The sequence below is a fragment of the Halichoerus grypus genome, chromosome X, assembly GCF_964656455.1.
Source record: "Halichoerus grypus chromosome X, mHalGry1.hap1.1, whole genome shotgun sequence".
Lineage (NCBI taxonomy): Eukaryota > Metazoa > Chordata > Mammalia > Carnivora > Phocidae > Halichoerus > Halichoerus grypus.
Window position 1 is genome coordinate 129,073,567 of NC_135727.1, and position 24,310 is coordinate 129,097,876.

General features: G+C 38.2%; 1 long non-coding RNA gene across 1 annotated transcript in view; it reads left to right on the forward strand.

The window, feature by feature from the left end:
• Positions 1–745: 745 nt before the first annotated feature.
• Positions 746–24,310, forward strand: part of LOC144380578 (uncharacterized) — a 533,150-nt gene continuing 509,585 nt past the window's right edge. Inside the window, exon 1 of the long non-coding RNA XR_013444781.1 lies at positions 746–834. This is a non-coding gene — a long non-coding RNA (uncharacterized LOC144380578). The remainder of the gene's footprint in view (positions 835–24,310) is intronic.

Here is a 24,310-nt window from a genome sequence, read left to right on the forward strand (position 1 = left end):
CCTTTATTCTTCCTCTACTGAATTTATGTTCTAGAACTTCCAGTAAAGTCATAGGGCTGCATTTCTGTACAATAAAAAAAATGCAACCAAAAATAATAATACTTGAGAATATATTGGATGAAACCATGCAACTAAAATTATATAAGCTAAACTAGTATGTTTGGCAGGCACCCTGGAAGGACTGTGCTAAATCTAGTCTCCAGCCATTTTCACTTCCTTTCTGAAAGAAACTATTGCAAACACTCAGTCTTCCCTGACTTGCAGCTCTGTCACCCAGTTATGTTTAAACAGGTGTGGTGGGAAGTCCTGGGAGGGTCCTTCTAGGAAAAAGGCATCGAACTTCTGCCTCTTCCCTTTCACCTGAAAATCCTTAATCTCTGGATATGCTGCATCTCCGATGTGTGTGTGTGGATAGTGGGGGGATGAATAGATGGAAAAAGTACGATACATGAATAGAGATAAGCTGTATACATCTCTGTTCATGCGTGGATATACACACATTGTTACTGGTTTGGGTTCAATAAAATTGAGTCAACGATGTATGCATTCGGAATATTTTTAGGCTCCCCTTCATTACTTTCTGTGATGTTTTACCATTGAACTCCCACCATCCATTTATTTAAAGAGGTCTGTGCCTGCGTCATTGCCATCTTCAAACCTTTGGTGCCTGGCAATGACTCAAAGTCACGGAGCAAAGCTCCCACTTGGTGCTTTGGCAGGTGACAGCCTTGTGAAGATGCAGTGCATCTTACTCTGTGTCCAGGAACCCAGAGACCACCAACAACAACTGTAAGAGGGACGGGGAAACAATAGGACTATCCTGGCAGAGCCCAGGTAAGCACCATCTCTTGGATCATCTCTTCACTCAAAGGCTGTTGGGGGATTTCTTTTCTCAACAGCATATAATTGAAATTTGCACTTACATCCATAACATTGTTTGGCATTTTCCTAATAATTTTGCTTTAGGGTAATCTTAACTCTTCTGAGTCTTCTGTTTGCAAGCACAGCCTCTTCCTGCACTCAATGAGAAGGCAGAAAGCCAGTCCCATCTATGGTACAAATGGAAAGCGTGTTCCAGAAGCTTGGGCTGTTTCTCTTATAGTCTACCTTCTCTCCCATGATGGAAAAAAATGCAGAGCCTTCCTCTCAAAACTGATTGCTATGCAGGGAACAGCATTGTTGCCTAGGTTCAAGAGGAGCCTGATTTAAATTTTAACAACTATGGAAATCTGTCTTCTTATAGAGAATACCCAATCTTAGACTATGTATTTTTTTTTTGTTATTTTGTGTTCATTCTCTGCGATTCATCATTTCTATTTGGTTTGCATTCACCTCTCTTAATCTGGACTTGGAAGGTGTACGTGTGAGTACCCTTTCTCATATTTACCTCTCCAGCCTTTATGGAAGTCCCACTCATTCTATCCTCACACATTTAGTTTAACATTATAAGATTTGTTCTTCATCACTCCTTGTGAAGCACTTCTATTTCCCTATATTCCATAACTATTAGACTAACTTCTTGTCCATGTATATCCTTGAGATGTAAACAGTGGGGATAATAGAGTTGGTAGAGCTAAGTGTTTTCTGACACCTTCCAGGAGTGTCTAGCTTCTTATATAATTCTAGCTATTGAACTTCCACTGTCTTTTTAAAAAATAGATTTAAATCACAAGCTCTGTCTCAACTGATTCTCATTATAACTAATGTTTAATAGTTTAAGAGTTTTGTATATTCTTATTTCTGTGTGAATACTCCTAGAATGTATAGGCTTTTTTGTGTGGTGTCCAGAAAATTTACCTGGATATGTTGAAGTGTGAGATGTATTCTTCCTACTTTTTAAATTTCATTTACCTAAATGGGTCTTAGTTATTCCTTTTCTTTCTGAAAACTCCTCTTGAAAATGGCTTTGTACCCCTGTGGGGCTCTGAAAAAATATAAATTCTGCACAGGAAAAGACAATTCATTGCAAGCATTTTAATATATCATCAATGAGGTCCGCAAATGTGAGGCATGTAGTCTAAGTTTCCCTTCCCATAACAGCTGGTCCTCGCTTACTAATTTAGAGCAGATCATAAAGGCAGGGTGACTCAGAGTCCAGTGATCCTGTCTTTATACAAGGGAGCCTCTCTTGTCTGTATTAACTTGTATGGTAGTAAATAAGTGCAGTTGGCCTTTGAACAGTGCAGGGATTAGGGGCAGAGTTAAGGAGTACAAACAACACCCAAGTTTAGTAGAAGGAAATGAAAGATCAGAGCAGGGACAGACACTTAAAAAAAAAAAAAAAAAGAAAAGAAAAGATGAATGAAACAAGAGCTGATTCGTTGAAAAGATGAAATTGATAAACCATTAGCCAAACCCAGCAAGAAAGAGAAGATCCAAATAAAATCAGAAATGAAAGAGCAGTAACAACTACTACCATAGACATTCAGAGGATTGTAAGAGACTCCTAGGAAAAATTATATGCCAACAAATTGGACAGCCTAGAAGAAATGGATACATTCCTAGAAACATACAACCTTCTGAAACCAAATCAGGAAAATATAGAAAATCTGAACATACTGATTACATCAGTAATCAGAAAATTCCCAAACAAAAGTCCAGGACCCCATGGCTTCACAGGTGAATTCTACCAAATGTTTAAAGAAGAAGAAGGAAAACTTCCAGACACATTCTACATCCACAAGCCTACCCTGATAGCAAATCTAGACAAGGACACTACAAAGAAAGAAAACAACAGGCCAATATCCCTGATGAACATAGATGCAAAAATCTTCAACAAAATACTGGCAAACCACATTTAGTACATTAAAAGAATCATTCACCATAATCAAATGGGATTTATTCCAGGGATGCAAGATGGTTCAATAAACAAAATGAAGGATAAAAATCATATGATTTTCTCAACAGATCCAAAAAGCATTTGACAAAATTCAGCATTTGTTCATGATAAAAACTAAGTGGTTTAGAAGGAACATACCTCAACATAATAAAGGCCATGTGACAGATCCAAAGGTAATATCATGTACTCAGTGGCGAAATCAGAGTTTTTCCTTTAAGATCAGGAACAAGACAAGGATGTCCACTCTCACCACTTTTATTTAATATAGTACTGGAAGTCCTAGCCCCAGGAGTCAGACAAGGAATTCTTGTCTGAAGAATTTATACTGTCACTATTTACAGATGATATACTATCCATAGGGAATCCTAGATACCCCACCAAAAAACTATTAGAATAAATATACAGAAATTGGTTGTGTTTCTAGATAGTAATAATGAGGTACAGAAAGAGAAATTTACAATTGCATGAGAATAAAATGCTTAGAAATAAACCAAGGAGGTGAAAAGACCTGTACTCTGAAAAGTATAAGACACTGATGAAAGCAATTGAAGATGACACAAATGGAAAGACATTCCATGTTCATGGATTGGAAGCATTAAAATGTCTGTACTACCCAAAGCAATCTAGATTCAGTGTATTCCCTATCAAAACCAACAGCATTTTTCATAGAAGTAATCATAAAATTTGTATGGAACCACAAAAGACCCCAAATGACCGAAGCGATCTTGAGAAAGTACAAAGCTGCACATGTGCCACTCCCAGATTTCAAGATGCACTAGAAAGCTATAATAATCAAAACAGTATGGTACTGGTACAAAAATAGACCTATAGATCAATGGAACAGAATAGAGTCCAGATATAAACCCATGCTTATACAGCCCATTAATCTGTGACAAAGGAGGCAAGAATATGCAATGGAGAAAAGTTTCCTCAGCAAATGGTGCTGGGAAAACTGGCCAGCAACATGCAAAAGAATAAAACTGGACCACTTTCTTACAACATACACAAACTCAAAATGAATTAAAGACCTAAATGTGAGACCTGAAATCATAAAAATCCTAAAAGAGCACAGGCAGTAAGTTCTCTGAAATTGGCTGTAGCTACATTTTCTAGATATGTCCCTTAGTCAAGGCAAACAAAAGGAAAAATAAACTCTTGGGACTACACCAAAATAAAAAGCTTTTGCACAACAAAGGAAACCATCAAAAAAACCAAAAGGCAAGCTACTGAATGGGAGAAGATATTTATAAATGATATACCTGATAAGGGGTTAATATTCAAAATATATACATTCATACAACTCAACACCAGAAAAGATCCAATTAAAAATGATCAGAGGACTTGAATAGACATTTCTCCAAAGAAAATATACAGATGGCCATCCGGAAAAGATGCTCAACATTTATCATCAGGGATATGCAAATGAAAACCACAAAGAGAGATCATGTCACAGCTGTCAGAATGGCTAAAATCAACAGCACAAGAAACAACAGATGTTGGCGAGGATGTGGAGAAAGGGGAACCCTCTTACACTGTTGGTGGGCATGCAAACTGATGCAGCCACTCTGGAAAACAGTATAGCGTTCCCTCAAAAAGTTAAAAATGGAAATACCATATGACCTAGTAATTCCACTATTGGGTATTTATGGAATGAAGACAAAAGCACTAATTTAAGAAGATATAGTCACCTCTGTGCTGATTATAGCAATATTTATAATCACCAAATTATGGAAACAATCCAAGTGTTCATCCATAGATGAATGGATATAGACTGATACACAGTCATAATGGAACATTACTCAAGCATAAAGAAAGAGAGATCTTGCTCTTTGCTATGATCTCCATGAGCCTAGACAGTACAATGGTAAGTGAAATGAGAAAGACAAATACCCTGTGATTTCACTGAAACTAAAAACCAAAACAAATGTATAAGCAAAAGGCGGAGATAGACCTGTAAATACAGAGACCTGATGGTTGCCAGAGGGGAGGTGCTAGGGGGTAAGTGACACAGGCTTCCAGTTATGAAATGAGGAAGTCACAAAATACAAGATACAGCACAGAGGCCCCTGGGTGGCTCAATTGGTTAAGCATCTGCCTTTGGCTCAGGTCATGATCCCGGGGTCCTGGGATGGAGCCCCGTGTTGGGCTCCCTGCTCAGTGGGGAGTCTGCTTCTCACTCTCCCTCTCTCTCTCTCAAATAAATAAAATCTTGGAAAAAAAAAAAAAGGTACAGTATAGGGAATAGAGTTAGTGAGCATTGTATGTGGCAGATGGTAGGTACACCGGTGGTGACCATGGTATAACATACAGACTTGTGGAATCACTATGTTTCACACCTGAAACTAATCTGTGTTAGCTGTACTTCCATATATAGAGTTTCACCTATCTATAAAGCACACACTTGTAACAGCCTCCTGTTGAAAAGCCTTACCAATAATTTTCAATGAACAGATTTTGTATTTTATATGTATTATATACTGTGCTGTTAAAATAAGCTAGGGAAGGGATGTTGAGAAAATACACTTACGGTACTCTAGTTATTGAAAAACATCCGTGTATAAGGGGACCTGTGCTGTTCAAGCGTCGACTGGAGTGCGTTCTACATTTTTAAGAATTGCACAGATTCACTACTATTGGAAATACTTGTCTCAATCTTTATTCATCATCTAAAGTTCATGTGGCTGAAGTAATAAACTGATCTATCCAAAGTGAAATTCATAATTCACATCTGTTTACAAAGAACAGTTACGCTTTTTTTAAATCTTAAAACAACTCTGTACTTTGGTAATTTTGTCTACTTAATGATTGAGGAAGCTGAGACCCAGTGATGTTTACCTTTACTATGTTAAAAAAATCTTAGGGGTGACATTAAGGACTTGAGACAGTACCCCAGGGTTTTGTATTGGGCTATTAATTTTTTTTTTAGATTTTTTTTTATTTGTTCATTTGAGAGAGCATGAGCAGGGGGAGGAGTAGAGGGAGAGGAAGAAGTAGGCTCCCCACTGAGCAGTGAGCCCAACGTGGGACTCGATGCTGGGACCCTGGGATCATGACCTGAGGCAAAGGCAGACGCTTAACCCACTGAGCCACCCAGGCACCCCATATCGGGCTATTTCATAAGACTACTGTTTCAGGTTTGTTTTTACCATGAAAAGTTGCCTAGCAGTTGAGAACAAGAACACGTTTCAAACCATTTAACCATCTGACATAAAGAAACAAAGCGCTCTTGTGACTTCACAGTGAACCGGAATCACCAAATTATGTGAGGCAAATCTATTTACAATACATGTAAACATCATTTGAATGTTTATGTAGATGTATAGAGGCTTTGTACATCAATGAAAGCTTAATGTAAAGTTTCTGACTCACTCCACCAAACGTAACTTCAGTATGTGACATTCATCAGGGCTTTGGCACGTTTACATGGATGGTGAAGTAGGTGTAGACCGTTAATTCTATAATTTAGAGCTAGATTTTCATGTTTTCTTCTCTACATCTCAATGCATTTCCCATCAGTATTAGTCGTTTCTTTAATTAAATGACACGGTTTACTCCATGTGAGCAGTGAGTCATAAGAATTACGTTGGTCCCCGGAACCTTCAGAGTGAGAAAAGCTATACCCACACACAGGACAAAAAATGGAAGAATGTAGAGTGCAATAAAGAAGACTATTTTGAGATTGAAATGTCCCTTTTCTCTCTATGTAGAGCTGTTACAAAGAGCTATTTATTAACCTTTGTATATTCTCCTGGCTGATGGAAATAAGACAGTATTAACTATCTGGGGTATAATTCATAACCCACAATCACAGGGCCTCCATAATTGGGAAACACCCAGAGTTCAGTATCAAATCACACACACAAAAGTTTTCTGTTGAATTCAGTTCAAGAAGATTTTACATAGTCTGCATTCTATATTCTGTGCCTAAAACTGCCCTAATCACTAAAAGATAAACAAAATTTTCACCTTTACTGACTGACCCATCCCTGGATCTGACTGTAATAATTAGAACAACACCTGTTAAATCTTTGAGAGGTCATCACTGAAATAAAGGTAAACCAAAGCACCAATAGTTTTTTTTTTTAATAGAAAATCATATAAGGTCAGCTGAACATTGATCAACAGTCTCCCTACGTAATGATTCCTTAAGCAAGTATTATAAAGTGTTCTTTGAAGTATAATTGAAATAAACCAACCTGCACTGTTAAATGTTTGGTCTCAAAATGGATTATTTTACAAAACGTACAAATTCAGTCATGATGACAATAATAAACCTGAGTACACTGATTTTAAAAATGTATCAAGAATCAGAGCAACTTAAGGGGAAACCTTAGAAATGATTTATTCTGACACCAGCTTAGAATTTCAATTACATTTAATATCTGCCCCAGCTGTGTGTTGTGAGAGTTTGCAGTGCTGGGTTGAGATATCGTTTGTGAAATTCAGGATCACTCAGAAAGAGTGTGGCCGAATAGCTTATTCTGGCTTATTCTAATCTCACTTATCAGCATAGATGTACAATTAACATACACAAAGATTGATTGCATAAAATATGCATTATGGTCAATTAGGGTTCACTGTAGGAAAGCATAATATCCTCAAATGCTAGAATATTTTATATAATTCTCCCTCGTTAATAAATGGTCATCTGAATTGATGCTTTTATCAGTAAATGGCAAAAAATCAATAAAATTCTACAGATGTTCATGAACAGATCCTCCCAGGAAACTGGAATTCCAAGGCGCTTTCTTAACAAGGGAAAGGAGCAGTGGGAAAACCAGCAGCAAATAATATACCTATGATACTTAGAAAGGGAGAAATCCCGATTCCTTCTGTCATCGCCTCTGCTCTATATTCTGCTGGTTAGAAAAGGAAAAATAAGTTTTATGAATTGACTAGAGGGAAAATTGTCCTATCAGTGATGTGATACTACACAGCAAACCTACAGGATTCTACAGATAGCTGGTCAAAGACCCAGTGGGTACAATATCAACTTACAAAAGTCAATTTCTTTCCGTGAAATGGTAATAATCATTTAGAAAATGTGAACAAGCATGTAGTTTATAGTGGCAACATCAAAGCTATTTCCTTGTCATAATATATATAAAACTCCGTAAATAAGGATGCTAGTTCTCTCCTAATTAACCCACTGACTCAATAAAATTCACATTTGTGCTTGAACAGACTGTGTGCAAATTATACTTGTAAACTCATGAACCAGTTAAAGATAGTTACAGGCTTAAGAATTTAAGGACAAATATAAAAACTCTTGAACTTTTGAGACAGGATTATGAAATGCATCAAAAACTAAAACGAAAGATAAGTTTCATTCAACTAAAGAGTTCTCTCCATTCTATGCTAAAGGTAGTTAAATGAAGAATCTATTTCAGAGAATTTTCAATCTATTTAACCAGCAAATATAAAAACATATAATATACACATGCACACACTGCAGTATATAAATGGGCAAAATTAGAAATGGGGTAGCTCAGAGATAATTATTTAGAACTCAAACATGAAAGGTTTTTAAGTTAAAGCATAAAATATGAGCTATAAGTAAAATAAAAATTTAATTAACAATTTAAAGAGACATCCTTTCTTACCCGTAAAGTTGGCCAAAACAGTGTACTTAAAATAGCGAGTAAAGGTCAGGCTGTGAGTCACTGTAAACTCTGCCCACGTTTGCTTGGATTATGAATTGTCATCATGCTTTCAGAATACAGTTTGGGGTTACTGCAGAAAATCTAGTGTTAAGAATTACTCACAAACCCACAGTTCTGCTTGAATGCATATAGCATAGCTATCTCAGGGATATGGAGACCCTGAAGTACCTAAAGGGAAATTTATAGCAGCTTTTCTAAGAGCAAAATCCTGGAACACACATACATCTAGCAAAAGTGATATAGATAGTCCTGGTGCAAGATGGTGCTGTAGGAAGACCCTGACCTCAACTCCTCGTGGACACACCAGATCCATACCTATTTATTATTGAGCAGTTCCCCCTAAAGAAGACCTGAGAGCTGCCTGAACAGCTTCTGCACAATAACAGATCACAACGAGTGGCAAGGGAGACAGAGACACGGTAATGAAGGGTACCCCCACCCCGGTGTTGTAAACTGTAGTAGGGAGGGACAGGATGCAGGGACCATGAGCAGATTCATCTGGGGCCCAGAAGGAAAGCCATGGTGTAAACGAGCAACTCCTTTGGCGAGGTTCTAGGGCTGGCTCTTTTACCAACAGTGGGACAGCTGCTGGAGCTCTTTCCAGGTCAGGGGGGTTTGCAAGCACCACAGATTAGGTTCCCCACCCCCACCTTCCTAGTGTGGACAAGAGGATGTTCCAGGCATCCCTATCCAGCCTGTCACCTCAGTGAGACCCGTGCCCATATTCTGCGCTAGCTCCAGCCATCCCACCAAGGTGACCACAGGACGGTGCACACCAGAACTCCCCCTGTCAGTGCTCACTACAGCTTCAGCTGTCTCACCAAGGTGACATAGGTACAAAGCACCACGGAACACTCCACACCTGCACAACTTTGGCTCCAGCTGCCCCACCAGGGCACATCCTGTGTGGAGTATTCCAAGATGCCCTCCCTGCCTCATACCTGCCGTAGCCCCAGCTGCCCTGCCAGGGCATCTCCTGTGCAGGGCCCCTCAGATTCCCAGCTTGCACCCTCTTCAGCTTCAGCTTTCCTGCCAAGATGTCCTCTGCACAGAGAGACCTGGGATGCCCTGGCTTGCACTCACTTCAGCTTTAGTTGTCCTATCAGGAAATCCTGTGTGTGTGGAGAGCCCTAGGATTGCCCTGCACCTACACTATCTCCATATCAAAGTTGTCCTAGCACAGAGTGTTGTAGGACCCACAGCCCATGCCAGCTCCAGCCAGCAAAAGTCACCAGGCACACATACTCTAACAGGGGATGAACATACACAAGGACATTTCTTCAGGCTTAGGAGAAGGAGCTATTCCAACTAATCCACAGACACAAAATCAAGCAAAATGAGGAGATAGAGGAATATGGTCCAAATGAAAGAACAAGACAAAACCTCAGAAAAAGGACTAAAACAGATAAGCAATATGTCTGATAGAGAGTTTAAAGTAATGATTACAGTGTGCTCACCCACTGGAGAGAAGATTGGATGAGCTTAATGAGAACTTGAACAAACATAGAAAATATAAAAAAGAACTAATCAGAGCTGAAAATATGATAACTAAAAAGAAAAATACAATGAAGATAGAGGGAATCAACAGATTAGATGATGAGAAGAATGGGTCAGTGATCTGGAAGAGAGAGTAATGTGAAGCACCTCAGCTGAACAGAAAAAAAAAATTATCAAATGAAGATAGATTATGGGATCTCTTGAACATCAAGCAAAGAAACATTCATATTACAGGGATCTCAATTTGAAGAAATAATAGCTGAAAACTACCCAAATCTGGGGAAGGATATCCACGTTCGGGAAGCGCAGAGTTCCAAAAAAAAAAAAAAAAATATGAACCCAAGGAGACCCACAGCAGGACACATAATAATGTCAACGATTAAAGATAGAGAATTTTCAAAGCAGCAAGAAAGAAGCAACTGGCTATATGCAAGGGAAACCTTGTAAGATTATCAGCTAATTTTTCAGCAGAAACTTTGCAGGCCGGGAGGGAGTGCATGATATAGTCAAGTCCCCAACCAAGAATACTCTATCCAACAAGGTTATCATTCAGAATTGAAGGAGAAAGTAAGAGTTTCCCAAACAAAAGTTAAAGGAGTTCATTAACACTAAATAGCATTACAACAAATGCTAAGGGTGGATATTAACTGGAAAAGGCTATAACTAGAAGAAAATTATGAAAGGAAAATTTTCGTGTGTAAAACCAAACATACAGTAAAGGTATAATAGCAATCACTTGTATTTTAACCTTCATAATAGCTTCACACAAAAGTAGTAAAATCAATTATTAAGTAGACTAGAACTAAACATTTGTTAAGTAGACTAGAAATGAAAAGATGTAGGACAACATATACATAGAATGTAGAAGGGAGAGTAAAAATGAAGTTCTTTTACAGTGTGTTTGAACTTGAGTGACCATCAACTTAATGTAGACTGCTATGCATATACATACATATGTATGTATATAAAAGGTGTTATATAAGAACCAAATGGTAACCACAAACTCAAAACCTATAGCAGATACACAAAAAAAATAGAAAGAAAGCCAAGTATAACACTGAAGAAAGTCATCAATAAATAAGGAAAGAGGAAATAAAGGTAAATAACAAGGAAAGAGGAAGAGAAGAAACAGAAATAGTACAAAAACAACCAGCAAAAACAAAGCAGGAAGAAGTACATACCTACAAGTAGTAATTTAAATGGTATAAATACTTTAATAAAAGACATAGGGTGACTGAATGGATAAGAAAAATATAAAACCCATCTATACACTGCTTACAAAAGACTCACTTCAGACCTAAAAATACAGACAGACTGACAGTAAAGGGATGGTAAAAGTTATTCCATGTAAATGTACATGGAAAACAAAAGCCGGGTAGCAACAATTACATCAGAAAAAAATTGACTTAAAATTATAAGACATAAAAGGAGAAATGGACAATAATATAACAACAGTAGGGACTGTCACACCCTACTTACATCAGTAGATAGATCATCGAGACAGAAAATCAACAAGGAAACAGTGTCCTTGAATGACCCATTAGACCAGATGGACTTAACACATATATACAGAACATTACACCCAGAAAACAGTAGAATACGTATTCTTTCTAAGTGCGCATGGAACATTCTCTGGGATAGATCACATGTTAGGCCACAAAAGAAGTCTCTGTAGATTTAAGAAAATTGAAATCCTATAAAACATGTTTTCTAACCACAACAGTATAAATGTAGAAATCAATGATAAGAAAAATAGTGGAAAAAAACCAAATACATGGAGGCTAAAGAACATGCTACTATATAACCAGTGGGTTAGCGAAGAAATCAGATGAAATAAATGGACACAAAGGAAAATGAAAAAAATGACTCAAATCTTTACAATGCAGCAAAAGCAGTTCTGAGAGGGAAATTTATAATGATAGAAGCCCACCTCGAGAAACAAGAAAAATCTCAAAGACAATGTAACCTTCCATTGAGCAGCACTAAAAAAAGGACAAAGCCCAAAGTTAGTAGAAGAAAGAAGATAATAAAGATCAGAGCTGAAATAAATGAAATAGAGGCTAAAAAAAACAATAGAAAAGCTCAAAGAGCTGGTTCGTTGCAGAGATAAAACTGATAAAGCCTTAGACTGACTCCTCAAGTAAAAGAGAGGATCCAGATAAATAAAATCAGAAATGGAAGAGAAGTAACCACTATCATAAAGTATTAGAAGAGACTACTATGAAAAATTATATGGCAACAAATTGGACAACCTAAAAGAAATGGATATACTCCTAGAAACATATAGTCTTCCAAAACTGGATCAGGAAGAAATAGAAAATCTGAATACTAATTAGTAGGAATGAAATTAAAGTGACAATAAAAAATCCCCCAAACAAAATTCCAGGACCAGGTGGCTTCACAAATGAATTCTACCAAATGTTTAAAGAAGAGTTATACCTATTCTCCTTAAAATACTAAAAAAAAATAGAACCAGCTGCCAAATGCATTTTACAAGGCCAGCGTTACCTTTAATACCAAAACCAGGCAGAGAGTACAAGAAAACTATAGGCCAGGGGGCATCTGGGCGGCTCAGTCGTTAAGCATCTGCCTTCGGCTCAGGTCATGATCCCAGGGTGCTGGGATCGAGCCCCACATTGGGCTCCCTGCTCAGCGGGCAGCCTGCTTCTCCCTCTCACTCCCCCTGCTTGTGTTCCTGCTCTCGCTATCTCTCTCTCTGTGTCACATAAATAAATAAAATCTTAAAAAAAAAAAAAAAGAAAACTATAGGCCAATATCTCTGATGAACGTAGATGCAAAAATCCTCAACAGTATATTAGTAAATCACATTCAACAATACATGAAAAGGATCATTTGCCAGGATCAAGTGGGATTTATTATGAGGATGGAAGGATGGTCAGTATTTGCAAATCAGTCACCATGATACACTACATTAACAAAATGAAGGATGAAAACCATATGATCATTTCAACAGAGTGGGTTCAGAGGGAATATACCCCAATATTATACAGGCCATGTAGGATAAACCCAAAGCTAACATTATAGTCAGTGGTGGAAAGTTTTCCTCTAAGATCAAGAACATAATAGGATGTCAACTTGCACTACTTTTATTCAACATATTACTGAAAGTCCTGGCCACAGCAAACAGACAATAAATGAAAGGCATCCATATTTGTAAGGAAACAATAAAACTGTCATTATTTACAGATGACACTATAGAGAGAAAGCCATAGAGATTCCACCAAAAAACTATAAGAAATGAATTCAGTAAAGTTGCAGGATATAAAATTGATAAACAGGAATCAGTTACATTTCTGTACACTAATAATGAAGTAGAGAAAGAGAAAATAAGAAAACAGCCCTGTTTACGACTGCACCAAGAAAAATAAAATAACTAAGAATAAACGTACCCAAAGAGGCGAAAGACCTGTACTCTGAAAACTGAAACACAGATGAAAGAAATTGAAGATGACACCAAGGGAAAGGATTTTTCATGCTTATGGATTGGAAGAATATTATTAAAATGTTGCACAAGGCAATACACAGATTCAGTGCAATCCCTATCAAAATACCAGTAGCATTTATTAGAAAACTAGAACAAATAATCCTGAAAATATTAGCCAAAGAAATCTTGAGAAAGAGGAACCAAGCTGGAGATATCACTATCCCAGACCTCAAGACATACTTCAAAGCTATAGTCCTCAAAACAGTATGGGACTGGTACAAAAACAGACACAGAGATCAATGTAACAGAATAGAGAGCCCAGAAATAAACCCACACCTTTATGGTCAATTAATCCATAACAAAGGAGGCAAGAGTATATAATGGGGAAAAGACAGTCTCTTCAACAAATGGTGTTGGGATAACTGGCTGGCAACATGCAAAAGAATGAATCTGGACCACTTTCTTACACCATACACAAAATAAACTCAAAATGGGTTAAAGACCTAAATGTGAGAACTGAAACCATAAAAATTCTAGAACAAAACAAAGGCAGTGATCTTTTTGACATCAGTGTTAGAAACATTAGATAGGTTTCCTCAGGCAAGGGAGCAAAAAACAAAAATAAGCTATGGGGACTACACCAAAATAAAAACTTTTGCAGAGCAAAAGGAAACTATCAACAAAACGAAAAAGTGACCTAGGAATGGAAGAAGATATTTTTCAAATGATGTATTTGATAAGGGCTTAATATCCAAAATATATAAAAAACTCATAATGCCAAAAAAACCCCACAACAAATAAGCTAATTAAAAATGGGCACAGGGCTTGAATAGATATTTTTCCAAAGATGACATATAGATCACCAACAGACACTTGAAAAGATTCTCAACATTATAATCATCAGGGAAATGCAAATCAAAACCACCATGAGATACCACCTCACACCTGTCAGAATGGTTAGTATCTAAAGAAATTTGTTGGCAAGGGTGTGGAGAAAAAAGCACCCTTATGTCCTGTTGGTGGGAATGTAAAATGTGGTGGCCACTGTAAAAAAAAAGTTCAACAAAAAGTTAGAAATACCATATGGTCCAGTAATTCTGCCACTGGGTATTTTCCCCAAAGAAAACAAAAACACTGATTGGAAAAGATATATGCACCCCTGTGTTTATTGCAGCATTATTTACAATAGGCACCATACAGAAACAACTTCAATGTCCATCATTAGATGAATGGATAAGATGGCGGGGTGTGTGTGTGTGTGTGTGTGTGTGTGTGTGTGTGTGTGTAGGATGTAGTATTGCTCAGTCACAAAAATGGTGAGATCTTGCCGTTTGCGATAACATGGGTGGACCTAGAAGGTATGATGCTAAGTGAAATAAGTCCGACATTTTCCCAAAGAAGACACACAGATGATTTCACTTATTTGTGGGATCTTACAAATAAATGAACAAAAAGGAGAAACAGACCCATAAATTCCGAGAACTGGTGGTTGCCAAAGTGTAGGAGAATGGGAATTGGGTAAAATGGGTGGAGGGATGTGGGAGGCACAGGCTTCCAGTTATGGAATGAGTAAGTCATGGGAATAAAAGGACAACTTTAGAAGGTAGCTAGACTTGTGGTGAGCACAGAATATACAAACTTGACTCAGTATGATGTACACCTAAAACTAATGTAACAACGTGCGTTCAACTGCACTTCCATAAAGAAAAAAATATGTGAAAGTAAAGCAGAATGCTTGAAAAGTGTGTCATACTAAAACAAAGAAATGCTACAGCAAAGAAAAATAAACTGCATGTGTATAAATCATCCTGGGTTAGTCTTTGAAAACGTAATGTTAAAAAACCAAAAGAGGACATACACAGTATGGTTCTTTTGTATAATATTCAGAATCAGTGAACACTTGAGATCATGTTTCCTAACAACAGAATGCTGGAAAACCTAGCTCTCAATTCAGGACAGTGGTATCCCCCGATTATGGAAAATAATTTGGCTAAAATAATTCAGTGGGGAAGCCTGGGAAGATGGCAGAGTGGAAGATCCTAAATCCACCTCATCCCACAGATACACCTAAATGACAGCCACATCAGTGTGAGTAACTCAGAAAACACTCCAAACTCTGGCAGAGCAGGCTCTCCACCGTTAATTGTAGAGAGGAGGTGACACTGAAAATGGTAGGAGGGGCAGATACTCTGTTGAAACAAGACTTCTGGCAAGAACAACCACAAACAGGAGGGACACAAAAAGCACAGAGAAGGGAGAGAGGTAGACCACACACCAGGCCCACCAGTCATGGGGGACCAGAACTGGGAAAATGAGTCCCCAGATATTTGCCTTTGAGAGCCAGTGGGGCTTAACTTCATGTTGTTACAATCAGTGGGGCTTCACTCTGGTACTTTAAAAATCAGCAGGCTTCTTTCAGGGAGAGCCAAGAGGGCAACAGGAAAGAGTCCTTGCCCTTAAAGAGCACAACAAACAACCCCACAGAGAAACAGCGCAGAAGCAGTCTAAAAATTGCCTGGGTATATGGGAAGGAGGATTTACTACTCATCTCAGAATGTGTGCTTGAGGGGCAGGGAACATTTAAGAGACTTCTCTAAGACGAAACAGCTGGTGGGTGCTATTCCTCCCTGCTCCCACACCCCCAGGTAAACACACAGATACGTGTATAAACCAGCCCACTGTCCACCTAGCTTGCTAACACTGAGCACCCCACCCTTCATGTTCTCCTGTGAATCCAATCCATCCAACTTGCTCCATTCAGCAGAAGTCCTTCCAAATTGGCTCTGGCCAGATCTCATCCTACATGCAGCCCCAGTAGTGACCAGGGACCAGCGCCTATTTTGCTAACACCATGCAACTCACCCCTGCATTCTCCTGCAGATCTGTCCCATGCAACCCTCCCCAACGAGGGTGGAGTCTCTCCAAAGCAGTGCCTGACTTATTTCATTCTGCAAGCAGCCCTGATAGGGGCCAGCACCACTCAAAAGTGACTCCCGCTCTGGATAGAGGGGAAGATAACCACACACACCAGTTCTACTACAGCCCCAGCAGCAGGCTGCCAGCAGACACCTAATCTGACTGCTGGCCCCACCCACAACAGAAACCTCACAGAGGGCAGCACAGATAGCCCTGTAGTTCCAGGTCACTACAGCCCCAGCAGACGGACTGAGGGTACACGTTATCTGACTGAAGGTACCACCCACCAATGAACACGTCTCAAGACAATGCAGGGAGACTGCCCTATAGTCCTGGCAGAAGGGCGGAGGGCAGGCAGGTGGTCTGACCAACTCAAGCCCAAGGCGGCCTCAAGCCCCTTAACAGCACAGGGACCAAAACCTGCCCACAAAAGGCAAAGAGGGCCATTGCAGACAAGTGGACTGAATGGAAACGCATCTGAACCACAGCAGTAGGGTGCACACAACGTACATAGGAGAAGCCCCTGGACCACCTGGTTCTGGTGAACAGGGAGAAATTGCACTGCAGGGCACCGCAGAGTCTCTTCTTCATAAGGCCACTATTTTCAAGAAGAGGAGATGGAGCTGACATTCCTAATACATAGAAACAAGCAGAGCAAAATGAGCACAGAGAACTATGTCCAAATGAAAGAAAAGGGCAAAACCACAGCAAAAGAGCTGAATGAAATGAAGATCAGCAAAAGGAATGTGCCTGATAAAGAATTCAAAGTAATGGTTATAAAGATACTTACTGTACTTGAGAAAAGAATGGACGATCTCAGTGAGATCTTCAACAAAGAGAAAAATATAAAAAAGAACCGATCAGAGATGAAAAACTCAGTAACTGAAATTAAAAGCACACTAGAGGGAATTAGTAGATTAAAGGAAGCAGAATAATGAAGCAGCTACTTAGAAGACAGGAATGGAAAGCAGCCACTTTGAAAAAAAGAGAAAACCTGAGAATAGGTTAAGGAACTCGGTGACACCATCAAGTGTAATAACTTTGGCTTCATAGCAATCCCAGAAGAAGAGAGAAAATGGAGCAGAAAGTTTATTTCAAGAAATAATAGCTGAAAGCTTCCCAGTTCTGGGAAAGGAAACAGACATCCAGATAGAAGAGGCACAGAGAGCCCCCAACAAAATCAACCTAAGGATGTCCACATCGAGATACATAATAATTAAAATGGCAAAACATAATGATAAAGAAAATTTAAGAAGCGGCAAGAAAAAAAATCAGTTATATACAAGGAAAACCCCGTAAGGTTTTCAGCTGATTTTTCAGCAGAAACTTTGCAGGTGAGACAAAAGGGCATGATATATTCAAAGTGCTGAAAGGAAAAAAACCTGCAACTAAGAATATTATCCAACAAGGCTATCATTCAGAATAGGAGAGGTAAAGAGTTTCTCAGACAATCAGAAATTAAAAAGGAGTTCATTCTCAGTTACCCAGCCTTACAAAAAACCTTAAAGGGAATTCTTTGGAAAGAAAAGGCCATAATCAGCAGTAAGAAAATTAGGAAAAGTAAAAATTTCACAGATAAGTACAAGCAAAAGTAGTTTTATCACTTATAAAACCAGTGCAGTGGTTAAAGCACAAAAGCAGTATGATGAATCATCTATAAAAACAGATTCAGAGCCAAGGGATTTGCAAAAATAAAAGGATGTAAAGTATGACATCATATACACAAAACATGTGGGAGATAGTAAAAAATTTTCCTTTTAGAATAGGTTCAAACTTAGTAACTATGAACGTAGTATAGACTGTTATTTGCATAGTATGTTATATATCAATGTAATGGTAACCACAAATCAAAAACCTGTAATAGATATGCAAAAAATAAAGACAAAGGAATCTAAGCATGGCACTAAAGAAAGCTATAAAACCACCAGAGAAGAGAATAGAGAAAAACTGCAAAAACAACCATAAATTAAAAAGATAATGCATACATACCTGTCAATAATTACTTTCAACATAAATGGACCACATCTCCAATCAAATACATAGGGTGACAGAATGGATAAAAAAAGCAAGACCCGGGCACCTGGGTGGCTCAGTCGTTAAGCGTCTGCCTTTGGCTCAGGTCATGATCCCAGGGTCCTGGGATCGAGTCCCACATCGGGCTCTCTGCTCAGCGGGAAGCCTGCTTCTCCCTCTCCCACTCCCCCTGCTTGTGTTCCTGCTCTCGCTATATCTCTCTCTGTCAAATAAATAAATAAAAAATCTTAAAAAAAAAAAAAAAGCAAGACCCATCTATATGTTGCCTACAAGAGACTCATTTCAGACCTAAAGACACATGCAGATTAAGAGTGAAGGTATGGGGAAACAGTTTTACAACAGAAGTGTAAAGAAAGCTAGGATAACAATACTTTTGTCAGAGAAAATGGACTTTTAAAAAAGACTGTAACATGAGACAAAGATGGACACTACATAATCATAAATGGAGCAATCCAATAAGTGAATATAACAATTGTAGGGATTTAGGCACACAACATAGGAGTGCCCAAATATGTAAAGCAACTATTAACAGACATAAAGGAAGAAACCAATAGTAATACAATAATACTTTAATACCCCACTTAATCGGTGGATAGATCATCTAGCCAGAAAATGGACAAGGAAACAGTTGCTTTGAATGGCATACTGGACCAGATGGACCTAACAGATATATTTAGAAAATTCCATTCCGAAACAGTGAGTACATATTCCTTTCCAGTGCACATGGAATATTCTACAGAATAGATCATGTTAGGCCATAATACAATTCTCAGCAAATTAAAAAAAGATTGAAATCATTTCATGCATCTCTTTCCAATCACAACGATATGAAAGTAGAAATTCTAAGAAAAAAAATCTGGAAAGAACATAAATACATGGATGGGTCAACCAACAAGTCGAAGAGGAAATCAGAAACTATATGGAGACAAATGAAAATGGAAATACAGTGGTCTAAAATCTTTGGGAAATAGCAAAAGCTGTTCTCAGAGGGAAGATTATAGCAATACAGGCCTACCACAAGAAGAAAAATCTCAAATGAACAACCTAATTTCATACATAAGAAGCTAGAAAAAGAATAAAATCCAAAGCCAGTAGAAATAAATATTAGAGGGTTGCATGTGGATGCCAATCTCAATGTTCTCAACTTGGTCATTGTTAAAAAAAGGGGGGAAAGATATTCCTGGATGCACTATTACTGTGCCTTGTCGCCTGGGGCCCGAGAGAGCCAGCAGAATCTGCAAACTTTTCAGTCTCTCTAAAGAAGATGATGTCTGCCAGTATGTTGTGAGAAAGCCCCTAAACAAAGAAGGTCAGAAACCTAGAACCAAAGTGCCTAAGATTCAGCATCTTGTTACTCCACGTGTCCTCCAGCACAAATGTTGGTGTATGGCTTTGAAGAAGCAGCACACTAAGAAAAATAAGGAAGAGGCTGCAGAATATGCTAAACTTTTGGCCAAGAGAGTGAAGGAGGCCAAATAAAAATGCCAGGAACAGATTACTAAGAGACAGAGGCTGTCCTCTCTGAGAGCTTCTACCTCTAAGTCTGAGTCCAGTCAAAAATGAGACTTTTCTAAGAGTGACAAATAATATCAGACATCAAAAAAAAAAAAAAAAAAAAAAGAAAAAAAGAAAATTAGAGCAGAAATAAATGGAGACTAAAAGCAATAGAATGGATCAGTGAAGCCAGGAGCTGGTTCTTTGAAAAGATCAACAAAATTGATAAACCTTTAGCCACTCATCAAAAAAAAATGAAAGAAAAATATTAGAGCAGAAATAAATGGAGACTAAAAGCAATAGAACAGATCAGTGAAGCCAGGAGCTGGTTCTTTGAAAAGATCAACAAAATTGATAAACCTTTTAACCACTCATCAAAAAAAAAAAAAAAAAAAGAGGACTCAAAATCAGAAATGAAAGAGGAGAAATAACATCCAAAACCATAGAAATACAAAGAATTATAAGAGATTATGAAAAATTAATCAGACAACAAATTGGACAATGTAGAAGAAATGGATATATTACTAGAAACATATAACCATCCAAAACCAAATCAGGAAGAAATAGAAAATTTGTATAGACCATTACTAGCAATAAAATAGAATTAGTAATTGAAAACTTTCAATAAACAAAAGTGTAGGACCAGACAGCTTCACAGTTAAATTCTACCAAAGATGTAAAGAAGAGTTAATGCCTATTCTTCTCAAACTATTCCAAAAACTAGAAAAAGGAGAAAAGCTTCCAAATTCACTCTGTGAAGCCAGCACTACCCTCATACTAAAACCAGATAAAGACACTATGGAAAATGAAAACTATCTTTTATGAACATGAATGCAAAATATCTTTTTGAACATAAATGCAAAACTTCTCAACAGAGTATTAGCAAACCAAATCCCAGCAATACGTTAAAAAAAAAAAAAAAATCATTCATTATGGAATATTACTCAGTCATGAAAAATGTAATCTTGCCTTTTGCAACAACATGGATGGTTCCACAGGGTATTGTGCTAAGTGAAATAAGTCAGAGACAAATACCATATGATTTCAGTCATGTGTGGAATGTAAGAAACAAAACAAATGAACAAAGAAGAGTGAAAACCAGACTCTTAAATATAGAGAACTTATGGTTAGCAGGGGGGAGGGGGATGGGGGAATGAGTAGAATAGGTGAAGGGGATTTAGAGGATACTTAGGATGAGCACTGAGTAGTGTATGGAATTATGGAATTATACACCTGAAAATAACATAACTGTAACTGGAATGAGGAACAACAAAACAAAATAAGAAGAAATTGTTGGCATTCAGTAACTTGTTGCATTTCTTAAGTCAGGACTTTTGTCATGGGTATCCAGGGTCCCTTTCTCAGAAGGTACTCAGACTTGAATGTTCTACTGTGTTTGTCTAAAAACCCTGGAAAATTCAAACTTTGAACTGGTGTTTTGTAAGGGGAGTCTAATGGGCAAATGAACCATACCCATGATCAGAGGAGCTATATGCTACATGCATTTCTGGCAAGATCCTTGCTAGGTCTTGCACTAGAATCTATGGGTCATGGTGCCCTATGAATGAGCACAGTAGTTGTCTGGACCCTAAATGTATGGATTTTGGTGAGAATCAAAGTGAAAACAGGGTAAGCATGTTATATCTGTGACTAAGGGGTACTCGAGCAGTTCAGAGTGGCCATGCCCTCTGTTGGAACCAGATTTGATTGTAAGAAATCCAAACAACCAAAAAAGACTATCATATCTCCATATTCGTGTGACTCTTTGCAGCCGGCGTCTACTTACACTAAAGATGATGATGTAGAAGGAAAGGCAAACACCAGGCAACCCACAATTCCTTTTTACTTCATCCTTCCTTACTCACCAGTAAGTTGAATGTAGAGTATTGGTAGAGCATTTCTATATCAAGAAGTGAAACACAATCAGCTGAGTTCGTCTTATACTGCGTTTCCATGGTTTTTGTAAGAGTGAAATATTTATTCTAGGCATGTGCTAGAAAATCCAGATCATGTAATTCCAGTGATTCTGAATACAATATAAATGATCTGATACTGGAATTTAAAGCTAGTGTTTTACAATGTATAGATAAAAATCATGTCGATGAAGTATTTTAATTAGAACATTAAATAGCAAATTAAAAAAAGCCATGGAAGCTGAGAGACAGAAGAATGGAAAAAGCTTTCTATTTTAGTCATGTTAACAGTACTAACAGTGTTGGCAGCCCCTTCTTGGGAAGTGTCAGATAGTAAATATTTTCAGCCCTGTGAGTTACAGAGAGTCTATTGCAGTGAGTCGTTGTACCACAAAAGCAGCCACACAGAATACAAAAATGAATGGGTGTGGCTGTGTTTCAATAAAACTTTATTTATAAAAACAGATAATGGGCACGGTTTGGTCCAAGTTAGCCCCTGCATATGCTAAGGTAAAGAATCTACTATCGAGGGGCACCTGGGTGGTTCAGTCAGTTAAGCGTCTGCCTTCGGCTCAGGTCATGATCCCAGGGTCCTGGGATCGAGTCCCACATGGGGCTCCTTGCTCAGCGGGGACACAGAGCATTTGCACAAAGTTTGATAGTAATTGTAGATGTCGTTTACACCCACATTTTCAGATGTTATAGATGAAGATTGGCTCAGGTATGTCCAGTGTGGATCGGAACGCCTGTCTTCAGGCTGCCCGTTGCGCGGGGCCAGGAGAAAACACCAAGGCTGTAGTGAGGGGGCACTTCGGTTTCCAATCACTATGGGCTACACTCTCCAAGAATTGGGGCCTTAAAGTAGACCTGAGAAAGCCACCCAGAGTTCTTGCCAGTGGCATGAATGTTTCATGCCCTCCAACTACAGAATCTGGGCATTTCCTCCTCTTGTCACTTTGGCTCAATAGGAATAGCGCAGTGTTCCATGAATATTTGATGCAGAGTGGATTCAGGATAGTAAATCTCCATGCCAAGTGCAGCATTTCCCTCTTGCTACGGGCAAGAGTAAAACATATGGATGTGTAAAACTCGATCCATAGGGGGCATCCGCTTTTTCTTTTTTTTTTCTTTCTCTGGGAGTTCAGCCCTGATGAAAGTGTCAATGGAAGAATTATGTTCTGACTTCCCCGCAGGATTACAGAACATTTCTTCTCACAGTACCTGCCAATTATTTCTTTCCGAAAGGTTTCTGGTTCTACAAGGAAATTCCAGTTGAACCAAAAATTTCTCTGCGAGCTCTTTGGTGTTACAGCATGGATTTTTCTAAGCAGTATATCTCGTTTTCCAAGAAAGTCTTGTTGGGGCAACTTACTGAAAAGGAAGCTGTGTCATCTGCAAGGGGATTTAATGGTGGCCCATTTCAGAGATTGGAGAGCCTAGAGCAGAACAAACAATCCAACACTTCCTGGAATGTTTTTACAAGACATTGAAATTGGGGCTCCTGGGTGGCTCAGTCAGTTAAGCGTCTGCCTTCGGCTCAGGTCATGATCTCAGGGTCCTGGGATGGAGCCCCGCATTAGACTCCTTGCTCAGTGGAGAGCCTGCTTCTTCCTCTCACTCTGCTGTTCCCCCTGCTTGTGCTTTCTCTCGCTCTTTCCCCTGCTCTCTGTCAAATAAATAAATAAAATCTTAAAAAAAGACATTGAAATTGCCAAAGTGCCCATAAATAAACTCTTACTATATGTATGGTGGCTAGATGTGGCTGTCTAGGATAGATGTCCCCTTTTTTGAATTCCCACACATGATTTTTTCAGTGCAAAGATTATAACATTACTAAGCTCAATAGAAATACAAAAATAAGTTCTAACATGACTATGATTTTAAAATGTACATTTAAAACTTAACAGCACATATACATAAATGTATATGTTAAGTATATATACATACAACCATTTGTAAATTATATCTTTGTACGTAATTGTGTTTAGTAGAATTGTGGTACAATCTTAATGCTGTTTTCATGTTTATATGTCATCTCTGTATTTCAAGTTTTCAAACCCAAAACCTCATTTCTATTTTAGAATTTCAGAAAATGGGTGCGGCATTCTGAATAGGGTGTCAGCATCTAGGCAGTCTTGTCTTGGTAATTTCTAAACCGCCAGCGACACAAGACACATTTTATAGATTTGCAATTTCAAAAGGAGATATAATAGGTTACTTTCAAATCACTAATTGGTATATAACTTCTGCATTTGTCCCAAAGACACCTTTTTCCCTTAAGGTGCTTATTTAACTTAACTGAAAATATTTCCTTTTGCAATTGAATGTCGTGGAAGCCAAACAGGATGCAATGAAAATAGGTGGATAGGATAGAGAATAGACCTTAATTTGGGAAATGTTTAAAAGATATGCACTGTTAGTGGGTTTTTTTTTTAAGTTATATACACTGCTCAGAATTTTTAAAAGATCAAATATGCTTTAGATCTTTTCACTGAGTCAGATTATTATT